This window comes from Palaemon carinicauda, chromosome 3, assembly GCF_036898095.1.
Source record: "Palaemon carinicauda isolate YSFRI2023 chromosome 3, ASM3689809v2, whole genome shotgun sequence".
NCBI lineage: Eukaryota > Metazoa > Arthropoda > Malacostraca > Decapoda > Palaemonidae > Palaemon > Palaemon carinicauda.
The window spans coordinates 58,735,457-58,747,905 of record NC_090727.1 but is presented as its reverse complement, the minus strand read 5'-3'; the positions used below and the strand labels follow the sequence as shown (position 1 = coordinate 58,747,905).

Sequence of the window (12,449 nt, the reverse complement as noted above, 5' to 3'; positions counted from 1 at the left end):
GGTTTTGCCTTAGCTCTCTTCTTGGTGGATGCAATTTAGCTGAGGAGGGTTATTTTTGGTAGCCACTTTTTTCTTGTGCTTGTTAATATTAACCTTGAAAATAAAAGTCTCCTATCAAAAGTGACATAGATAGATGGGATGTAAATGGTTTTCCAGTTCTTCATTTTCTAATTTAAAATTTCATTTTTTTGTATCCCTGGTGATTTTCAAATGGAGTAAGCATACCTAGATTTATATGTGATTTACCTTAAGATACCATCATTTGTAATAGTCTGAGAGAAATGATGTCCCCTTCAATCTTCCTTTGATGGTTTTAAAGAGCCTCAACTGTTACTATGCAAAGATCGTCAGCATATATAAACCTCCGGATATCCTGGAGTTGTGGTAGGTCATTTGTGTAGGTATTAAATAACAATGGAGCCCTGCAGGAGACCATTTGTCTGATTCTTCCACCTACTCTTCCTGCCATCTATTTCCACATATAAACATTTGTTTTCTAGGAGTGATCCGAAGTTTTGGGCCATATGGGCTACCCTGAATAGTAGATCTCTATAGGTGATATCATAGGCAGGTGTGAGGTAGACAAACACAACGCCTGTAATTAATTTAGTCTCTAATCCATCCTCTAAAAGTAGTTAGGTGCAAGACCTGACTAAAGCATGATCATCCTGGTCAAAAGCTTGCTTAGTCTGGTGTCAGTTGCTCCTCGATGATGGGCACTAGGTGAAACATTATCCTGCATTCATAGGGTTTGTAAGTGATGCAGAGTAAGGATATTGGTCAATAACCCTTAGGTGAGCTTGGATCTTTACCAAGCTTGAGGAGAGAGGGAACTCTTTTCCTCTTCTCCATATCCTTCGGATTCGGTATGCTTATGCACATTCATTGAAAAAGACAAGAAGCCAAGTCCTAGTCTAGTCTCTGAAAGGCAGAATGATCTCGACCACAATTCCATCTAGACCACTAGCTTCCCCTGACTTTTGTGTTTCATAGTTGATTGTAATTCATTTATTGTACACGGTTCAAATATATAATCGCATTGCATGCCTCGCTTCATTTTCGTTAAGTATCCCCCTTACTCTATTTTGGTTGTTGATCTTATCATTGATTACAAGTTGATGGGCTACTTCATTAAGGGGTGAATGCTGTTATTTGCCGAGTTAGCTTCTTTTCTATGGTGCTCCAGGCTTTTTTTACTGTTGTGGGCCATGTTGATGTTTGTGATGGGTTTCTTGCCAGCGTTCATGTCTTTCATGGTGTAGTAATGATAGCAAAACCTTGCCTAGAGCCATAGTGTTTTTGGTTAAAGGATCGTCATTGTAGGCCTGTACATACACTTGGTTTGATTTTTCTTTGATTCGAGAGATCATGGATGTAAAAGTCTCTACAGCCTCTGGGAATGTTTTTATTCACAGCTTCTATTGCCACCAACAGGAAGCCTCATATCAGTCAGGGTCAGGTACGATGTTTGCAATTCCAAATCATTTTAAGGTATGTTTGATCTGGGGTTATGGTATTTTGGTTTGAGAGGTTGTAAGACTAGTTTTATTTCAATGACTACTGGTTGGTGTTGATATTTTGGTATTGGGTCCATGATTGTTCTTAAACGATTGGTGGTGATTTAAAGAGAGAAATACCAGGTCTGAATTGTATCCCCTCCTCCATTGTGAACTCTAAAAAGGGGTGTCCTGTTTTGCATCATAGAGGATTGAGAGATATTTAGCAAGGGCCCATTCCTACACAGTTTTTCGATCACTGTCAGTCCAGTGCTTACCTTGAGGCCCAAATTTTATGATACAATGGATCGTTGTTGGTGCTCTCATATCCCCATACAGTGCTGTGGCTATTGAAGTCCCCCAACTACGAGGCACAGGGCATACTGTCAGGGATGCTATTCTGGGGTTGTGAGAAAGTAGGATTAGTAGTTTGTTGATGGAACTGATGCTTATGTGTTTAGTATCCACTTGGAGGATCTCCAGCCCAACCTTGGATAGGTCTCTACTTTTGTGAAGGATGGATTTCTTGCTACCTTATATTGCACTTCCCTAGATTGGTTATTGGTGAGAAATTATTGAATTCATGTCAGGTGTTTTAGACAGTGATTTTTGCGAGTTTCCTGGATGCTCAGTACATTGACTTTCAGGTTAGCAAGCAAATCTACTGCTGATAATTCTGAGGTTGCTCATCTTGCCAAGACACAGAGAGCTCATCCTTTTACCACCACCTCTTGGGCTGGGTAGGGTGCATGGTGTAACAACTGGTCTCTAATAATTTAGATTAACAGGGACACCACGTAAAGGTCTGCTACATATGATTGAGTATGGTTATATTTAATTATGATTATTATTGATTTTGATTATTAGCTAAGCTTCAACCCTGGTTTTAAAAGCAGAATGCTAGAAACTCAAAGGTTCTTAACAGTGAAAGCAGCCCAGTGAGGAAAGGAAATAAGGAAATAGCAAATCAAACTATACGTAAGTAATGAATACGAAATATAAAATATTTTATGATGAATAACAATGTTAAAATAGACTATGCCAACCCTTTTTTTTCAATTAGATGAAATTCTAACAAATGGCATGTTGATTTATCACTATCCCCGCATGGAGTTCTATACATAAGGGAGTTTTCTTAGCCCTTTTCCCTTTATGCAATATCAACTTTAAATCGGCATTATCATTATCATTTATTATCACCTTGTTATTCACTATCATATCTATTTGGACATATTTATGTATGCAATATTAAAAGTAAATTCTAATTATGATAGTATGTTTTCATGCATTTTGAATTATCAGAAATTATAACTAATCTTTTTCAGAGTCATTTCGGTTTCATTATATTCAATTGTTACTTAATTGCTCATGAACAAGCTTTGAGTATCATGCTGTAGTTTACCTTGTTTTTTACATTGTTAGAAAAATGCTAACTTATATCATTTCAGAGATTACGGTGCATTGAAAATAAATAATAGGTGAGAATCTTACCCACTAGACAATCAAGCCCTCTGTAAGAAACTGTACAAGCTAGAAGATCTAGACTGGATAGAAAATACAAGCCACTCCTCTGGAAGTACCCCACGATCAAGACAACACATCACTTGTGGCATTCAAAGGTATGAACCAGACTTCGATTTTTCAAATATCTTTTTCTTGTGATTCTAGGATGCATTTATCGATGTCTTGTATATTTTTCTTATATCTAGGGTGTTTTAATATCTGATTGGAACCGGCTTTGAATTTCCCTAAAACAAAAAATTCTCAATGAATTTATGGTGTATGAGTCAATGTATTATATTTCTTGTTATATCTGGGGTGTATCAATATTTGATTACCGTACGCTATTATATTTTTTCTGTTCTAGGTTGGCCCGTTTTAATTACTGTAGAATCTGTTTTAATTTTTTTTTATTTCAAAGTATTATAATGTGCTATAACTGCTTGATAATTTGTATTTATTGGATACGATGAAATTATTCTTTCCATGGATCTTTCAGTTTTAACTGGCTTTTGTTCTAAGGCTTTAGTAAGGCTCAAAGCTTCTGATGCCTAAGTTGATACTGGTAGGAACCTCTCATCGAATACTTTTATTTATAGAGAAAGTATCATTTTTACTTTTCATAATCTCATTTTGTTTACCGAAAGGTCTCCATCCCATGATTATCCTTCTTGAAATTTTGAGCTCACATCCTGGGGAAGCACTTGGTGTATGCCCTAAGTGTACACATTCATTAACAAGTTTTAGGTTCACGAACTGGGGAAGGACTTGGTGTATGCCCTAAGTGTGTACATTCATTAACAAGTTTTAGGTTCATGTCCTGGGGAATCACTTGGTGTATGCCCTAAGTGCGTACATTCATTAACAAGTTTTGGGTTCATGTCCTGGGGAAGCACTTGGTGTATGCCCTAAGTGTGTAAATTCATTAAAATCTCTAGAGGTTCGTCCATAGCCCTTTATTTGTTGTGTTCGCATTTTCATTGAACATTTTCATAGTTTTACTCAATTTATTTTCAGTCCTACGTTTCTGCTTTCTCTATTCAATCTTCCATTGTCTTATGCAATCCCTCCTACGAAAATCTAAATAGAACTTACCATCTGCAAATCTTAAAGTAGTTAAGGTATTCCCCATTAATGGTAATTCTTACTTTTTCCTAATCTAAATTCTTAAACTACTACTAGGTGTACACACTGATCAATTTAGGAGAGATGGGGTCTCAATGTCTAACTGTTTTCTTAATCTGAATAGTCTTACAATATGTGGTTTTAGGATTGCTTTAATTCCCGTACAGATATCTTCAATTGTTCTCACTTGAGATTCTTTGAAGGGCTTTCATTACGGCTGAAATTTTGACAAATTAAAGAGTTTTCTCGGTCTATAAACGCTATACATAGTGGTTTGTCATACTGGTAATTTTTTACAGGTTGAAGGCCTTTAAAGTCGCTACATGTGTTGTTCTTGTACTTGATGTGTATACTTATTTTTCATTGTTCCTCAGTTATTTGTAAACCGATATTCATGAAACTTGGTCGATACATTTTATGGGTCAGAATTTATTGGTCCTTTGAGCATATTTTCCAAAATTCTATCTTACTAGTAATTAAAGAGAGTAGATGAATAAATCGTCACCCTCATAAACTAACTGCCTAAGTCATTTTCTCCACTTATTGGGAAATAAAAAAAAAAAACTCATTTCCTAATTCTTTGTATCATTGTGTTGAGCTTCAATTAACAAATTCTAGTTCACAAATTCTTCTGTTAAGAATTTGTGAATTGAAGCTCAAGACAATGATATAAAAAATTAAGAAATGAGAAGGTTTTTTTCTATTTCCCAACAAGTGGAGAAAATGACTTAGGCAGTTAGTTTATGAGGGTGACGAAATTTTGAATACTGTTAATAAGCGCTGGATCAGCATGAAACTCTATATAGACTCTAAAAAGAGTACTTCTGGTTCACTCGGCAGAAAGTTATCAGACCAATAATTATTTAAGCAATTAATCGTTTTCTGGGTACTAATTTGAAAAGTTTACTCCTCCCTCAATATCAGCGTCAAGGACCTTAGATGTCAGGATGCCAGATAACTCCTAATCAATCAATCAATCATTCCTTGATACTCAGCAGATCCGTCTGAAAATTAGGTGTATACTAGAAGGATTTTTTTTGTTGTTGTTGAATAGTAATTAAAAGCACAAAGTGCACAGGAAATGGCCAGGTTTGGTATCAAAATAAAACAGGGGGGACAGGAAATTACAATGCTGCATTTGTTTGAATTACAAGTATTCTGATCTTTGTTGATTAGTAATTATCGATTAATTAAAGATAACAGTACACAGAAATCAGTCATGTTTGATGTCAAATGAAAGAGGAGAAACAGGAGAACATAATGGTACAGAAGACAGAAAGAGTCTTTTTGAACACAGCAAGCTTGGCTTCCATTCCTGAAACGGGTATATAATTTTCCTAAACCGTTCCATCTTCAGCTCGCAGTAGTTAGTCAAAACTTGTTCCATTTAGCTCGTTAATTACATGGATACGGTCAGCTCTTTTTGGAGAGGCTTACTATACTAGTCATTAATTCCAAGGGAGTTGCGATTGTATTTCCCATACTATAGCCATTTTCAAACTAGTTTCCCTTAAGTATTAATCAAATTAGTTTGCAGACTTTTCTTTAAGAGGTGAAGAATAATTCCTATATTCAATCATATGTATGTAGGTTGTAAGTTGTGTTTGTATATGAACGTGTAATGTATGTATATACAACACTAATTTCTAATTAGAAGTAATGTTACCAACAGAAGAGTCTTGCAATTCATACTGTCCTTCATGGTGAAGTTGTTAATCTCATATATTTTTCTCTTGACCCTGAGCGAGTTTGTTGCTTTTTAACATCTGGGTTTACTATTGGAATTAAGAAGTTTTTTTATCGTTCTTATTTTCTAAGGGCTGCTTTACTGGACCTATTTTGCATGGGAATCCTACTCTCTGCAAGAACTAGTAATTTTTTGTAATGAGGCGCATTTACACTGACTCACAAGGGTGCCCTCCTAGCTCGGAAAAGCATCCAACTAGTTGATTGGTTAGAATTGCTTTGTCCAACTAATCAGCTATTAGGAAACCTTTCCGAGCTGAATGGGCATTCCTGGGAGTCCGAGCAATTGTGCTTCATTAAAAAAAAAATTAGTATAGTTGAGTACCCATCTTGGATCTTATCGTTTTTATATAGATTTAGTTTAGGAAATATTTCAGACTTTTATGGGTTAGTTAATATTTTAATGTGCCTCATTAAAAAATTAAGTATAGTCGAGTACCTAAATTGGATCTTACCACGGGCCATGCAATTAAGAGATCGATACTATACCACTTTACATTACGAAATCAACCCACAAAACTTATCTTTTGATATAGACTTTTATAGTATTAGTCAATATGTTGTTATAACATTGATAAGCATTTAAATTAAAGGAGTTGATGAATAGTACAGTGAGTCCCTGCAAAAACTTGTCTCTTAACAAGTCTGAAAAAAATATGATTAATATTTATTAAAGGAAAATAAGTAAACATGTAAAGTCTAAAAATATCTATAGATGAGAGGCACCTACAATTTTTCCCTCCAAGAGTTAATGACTATTACAGTAAGTCTCTGCAAAACTTTCCTTTGAAGTCCGCAAACAAATGTAATTGATATATATTGAAAAAATAGTTAAATACGAAATTTAAAGCCAGAAAATAACTACAGATGGAAAACTCCTATAAACTCGTTTCCCCCCCCCCCCCAGAGTTAATGACCATCACATTAAGTCTCATGAAAAACTTTATGCAAATATAATTATTATTATTATTATTATTATTATTATTATTACTTGCTAAGCTACAACCCTAGTTGGAAAAGCATGATGCTATAAGCCCAGGGACCCCAACAGGGAAAATAGCTCAGTGAGGAAAGGAAAAATAAACTATTTTAAGAATAGGGTTCTCTCCAGGTTGAGGAGGTGAATTTTCCCAATTGTTTATTTCTTTGCTAAAAGTCTTCCTTTTACCTATCAGAAGGCCGTGATATGTGTAGAATTCATCTCCAGCCTCTATAATGCCCCCCCCTGGTCATCAACGCCCCCCTTATGTTAATAGAAAAAATACGAAATATCATTAGTAATTTTCTAATTTTTATAGGTTACCCCTTTAAAACTGTTCAAATACGTTTTCTCATATCAGTGATATCAAAGAAAATGGGCTCAGGGGAGACTATGATTTTATATCCAATATTTTCGTCATCAGACAAAAATCGTAATTTCTCGTTTTTTCTTTTTCGGGAGAGGGGTGTATTTCTTTGCTTGTCCTGCTTTTATGCCTTAAGTAATATAATATTTAGATGTTTTAGGCCATTAAGTGACATAATACCTAGAAAAACACAGAAGGTTTTTTCCCTAAATCGAAATTTTTGGTGAATATTTATTTTTAGGTATCCCTCCATCACCAGCCGGGGTTTCACTACCTAACCTCCTCGTTTTTTTCTTTCTGTGTGCTTATTTACTGTTCGATTTTGATAAAACTTGGTCTGCTTGTTCCATATGGATAAACAAACATAATGACAGAGCGAATTTCAATTCAAGACATTAGTTTCTCACTGGTCACCAAACAACTTTAAGTCGCTAGCTCCAATTTTCACATTTTTATTCATAAAATCCTTTATTTTCCCTGTAGGATGATAAAACTTACAGAGGATATGCCTTATTATAGTGCTAATAATGCCTCAAAATTTCATTAGCCTGTCTTGATTAGTGTATTTTTGGCAAATATTTTTACAATTAGCACCCTCTCAACCCGTAGGCTACCCTTAATAGCAACAACATTAAAATAAATATTTCCTATATAAACTATAAAGATTATAACAAAACAAGAAGAGAGAAATTAGAGAGAATAGCATACCCGAGTGTACCATCAAGCAAGTGAACTCTAACCCAGGACAGTGGAAGGCCATGGTACAGAGGTTATGACACTACCCAAGACTAGAGAACACTGGTTTGATTTTGGAGTGTCCTTCTCCTAGGAGAGCTGATTACCATAGCTAGAGAGTCTCTTGTACCCTTACCAAGAGGAAAGTAGCCACTGAACTATTACAGTGCAGTAGTTAACACCTTGGGTGAAGAAAAATTTAGTAATCTCAGTGTTGTCAGGTGTATGAGGACAGAGGAGAATCTGTAAAGAATATGCCAGACTATTCGGTGTATGTGTAGGCAAAGGGAAAGTGAACCGTAACCAGAGATAAAGATCCAATGTAGTACTGTCTGGCCAGTCAAAGGACCCCATAACTCTTAATATATATCAAAGGAAATAGTTAAATACAAATTTCAAAGTCTTAAACTATCTACAGATGGAAAACGCTTATAAATCCCCCCCCCCCCCCTCATGAGTTAATGATAATTACAGTAAGCCTCTGCAAAAACTTTATACAAACATAATTAATATATATCAGAGTAAAATAGTTAATTAAAAAATTGAAATCCTGAAAATAACTACAGATGGAAAGCGCCTAACCCCCCCCCCCCCCCCAAGAATTTGATGACCATTACAGTGAACCTCAGAAATAAACTTAACTCTTTAAGTCTGCAAATAAATATACTTAATATATATTAAAGAAAAATTGTTAAATACAAAATTTAAAGTCTGAAATTAGCTACAGATGGAAAGCGCCTATAAATTCTCCCCCCCCCCCCCCCCCCAGAGTTAAGGACCATTACATTAAGCCTCTGCAAAACTGTCCTCTTAAGTCTGCAAAACAAATGTAATTAATATATATCAAAGAAAAATAGTTAAATACAAAATTTAAAGTCTGAAACTAACTACAAATGGAAAGTGTCTACAATCAAACCCCCCCCCCCCCCAAAGAGTTAATGACCATTACATAAGTCTCGGCAAAAACTTTATGCAAATGATATATATCAAATGAAATGGTTTAATACAAAATTTAAAGTCTGAAACTAACTACAGATGGAAAGGGTGTATAATTTTTCCCCCCAAGAGTTAATGGCCATTATAGTAAGTCTCTGCAAAACTTTATACAAATCTATCTATCTATCTATATACCAAGGCACTTCCCCCAATTTTGGGGGGTAGCCGACACCAACAACGAAACAAAACAAAAAGGGGACCTCTACTCTCTATGTTCCTTCAGCCTAATCAGGGACCCAACCGAGTTCAGCTGGTACTGCTAGGGTGCCACAGCCCAACCTCCCACATTTCCACCACAGATGAAGCTTCATAATGCTGACTCCCCTACTGCTGCTACCTCCGCGGTCATCTAAGGCCCCGGAGGAAGCAGCAGGGCCTACTGGAACTGCGTCACAATCGCTCGCCATTCATTCCTATTTCTAGCACGCTATCTTGCCTCTCTCACATCTATCCTCCTATCACCCAGAGCTTTCTTCACACCATCCATCCACCCAAACCTTGGCCTTCCTCTTGTACTTCTCCCATCAACTCTTGCATTCATCACCTTCTTTAGCAGACAACCATTTTCCACTCTCTCAACATGGCCAAACCACCTCAACACATTCATATCCACTCTAGCCGCTAACTCATTTCTTACACCCGTTCTCTCCCTCACCACTTCGTTCCTAACCCTATCTACTCGAGATACACCAGCCATACTCCTCAGACACTTCATCTCAAACACATTCAATTTCTGTCTCTCCATCACTTTCATTCCCCACGACTCCGATCCATACATCACAGTTGGTACAATCACTTTCTCATATAGAACTCTCTTTACATTCATGCCCAACCCTCTATTTTTTACTACTCCCTTAACTGCCCCCAACACTTTGCAACCTTCATTCACTCTCTGACGTACATCTGCTTCCACTCCACCATTTGCTGCAACAATAGACCCCAAGTACTTAAACTGATCCACCTCCTCAAGTAACTCTCCATTCAACATGACATTCAACCTTGCACCACCTTCCCTTCTCGTACATCTCATAACCTTACTCTTACCCACATTAACTCTCAACTTCCTTCTCTCACACACCCTTCCAAATTCTGTCACTAGTCGGTCAAGCTTCTCTTCTGTGTCTGCTACCAGTACAGTATCATCCGCAAACAACAACTGATTTACCTCCCATTCATGGTCATTCTCGCCTACCAGTTTTAATCCTCGTCCAAGCACTCGAGCATTCACCTCTCTCACCACTCCATCAACATACAAGTTAAACAACCACGGCGACATCACACATCCCTGTCTCAGCCCCACTCTCACCGGAAACCAATCACTCACTTCATTTCCTATTCTAACACATGCTTTACTACCTTTGTATAAACTTTTCACTGCTTGCAACAACCTTCCACCAACTCCATATAACCTCATCACATCCCACATTGCTTCCCTATCAACTCTATCATATGCTTTCTCCAGATCCATAAACGCAACATACACCTCCTTATCTTTTGCTAAATATTTCTCGCATATCTGCCTAACTGTAAAAATCTGATTCATACAACCCCTACCTCTTCTAAAACCACCCTGTACTTCCAAGATTGCATTCTCTGTTTTATCCTTAATCCTATTAATCAGTACTCTACCATACACTTTTCCAACTACACTCAACAAACTAATACCTCTCGAATTACAACACTCATGCACATCTCCCTTACCCTTATATAGTGGTACAATACATGCACAAACCCAATCTACTGGTACCATTGACAACACAAAACACATATTAAACAATCTCACCAACCATTCAAGTACAGTCACACCCCCTTCCTTCAACATCTCAGCTTTCACACCGTCCATACCAGATGCTTTTCCTACTCTCGTTTCATCTAGTGCTCTCCTCACTTCCTCTATTGTTATCTCTCTCTCATTCTCACCTCCCATCACTGGCACCTCAACACCTGGAACAGCAATTATATCTGCCTCCCTATTATCCTCAACATTCAGCAAACTTTCAAAATATTCCGCCCACCTTTTCCTTGCCTCCTCTCCTTTTAACAACCTTCCATTTCCATCTTTCACTGTCTCTTCAATTCTTGCGCCAGCCTTCCTTACTCTCTTCACTTTTTTCCAAAACTTCTTCTTATTCTCTTCATATGACTGACCCAATCCCTGACCCCACCTCAGGTCAGCTGCCCTCTTTGCCTCACGTACCTTGCGCTTTACTTCCACCTTTTTCTCTCTATATTTTTCATACTTCTCTATACTATTACTCTGCAGCCATTCTTCAAAAGCCCTCTTTTTCTCTTCCACTTTCACCTTCACTCCTTCATTCCACCAAATATAATTAATATATATCAAAGGAAATAGTTAAATACAAATTTCAAAGTCTGAAACTAACTACAGATGGAAATTGCCTACAATTTTCCCCCCAAAGAGTTTAATGACCATTACAGTAAGCCTCTGCAAAAACTTAACTCTTTTAAGTCTGCAAACAAATATACTTAATATATATCAAGAAAAAAGTTAAATACAAAATTTAAAGTCTGAAACTAACTACAGATGGAAATCGCCTACAATTTTTCCCCCCAAAGAGTTTAATGACCATTACAGTAAGCCTTTGCAAAAACGTGTTCCAGTCTGTGCATCGAGTGAATCCATCATGAACACAGGCGCTGGAAAACCCTCTTGCAGCAAGTTTTCCAACCCATCCATCATGGCAAAGGAGGCGAAGCCCCAAAAGAACGGGCGCTACGAGTGTCTGCTCTCCAGAACGTGATTGATAGTTATTCACATTGGTGGCGTCGATATTTTTCTCTTTTTTTTTTTTCGCACGGAACTCAACCCGATGAATTAATGAAAAGATTTTATGTTTTGAGAGAGAGGGGGGGGGGACATGTGGGTTCAAAGTAATCTATCGTTATACTTTTCATGGATTAATTTTACTTTCTAGAATGTTTTGTAAGTGGATATACGTACAACTGTCTATCTATCTATCTATCTATATATATATATATATATATATATATATATATATATTTATATATTTATATATATATCTATATATATACACAGTATATATATATATATATATATATATATATATATATATATATATATATATATATGTATGTATGTATACATATATATATATATATGTATGTATGTATATATATATATATATATATATATAATATATATATGTGTATACATACATACATACATATATATATATATATATATATATATATATATATATATGTATACATATATATATATATATATATATGTATACATATATATATATATATATATATATATATATATATATATACATACATACATACATACTTATATAAATACAATGTATATATATGTATATATACTGTATAATGGTATGTGTACATACGTACATATGTGTATTTGTATAGATGTCTGTAGGTATGTATGGATATGTATGTAAATATTTGTATATTTATGTACACATGTGGATGTATGCATATATAATTTGAAACAAGAAAT

At 35.9% G+C, this 12,449-nt stretch overlaps 1 long non-coding RNA gene across 2 annotated transcripts in view; it reads left to right on the top strand.

Moving 5' to 3' along the window:
• Window positions 1–11,745, top strand: part of LOC137638296 (uncharacterized) — a 79,122-nt gene extending 67,377 nt beyond the window's left edge. For both annotated transcript variants that reach the window (XR_011043998.1, XR_011043999.1), the window contains 2 exons: window positions 2,945–3,115; window positions 11,567–11,745. This is a non-coding gene — a long non-coding RNA (uncharacterized lncRNA). The remainder of the gene's footprint in view (window positions 1–2,944; window positions 3,116–11,566) is intronic.
• Window positions 11,746–12,449: the final 704 nt, after the last annotated feature.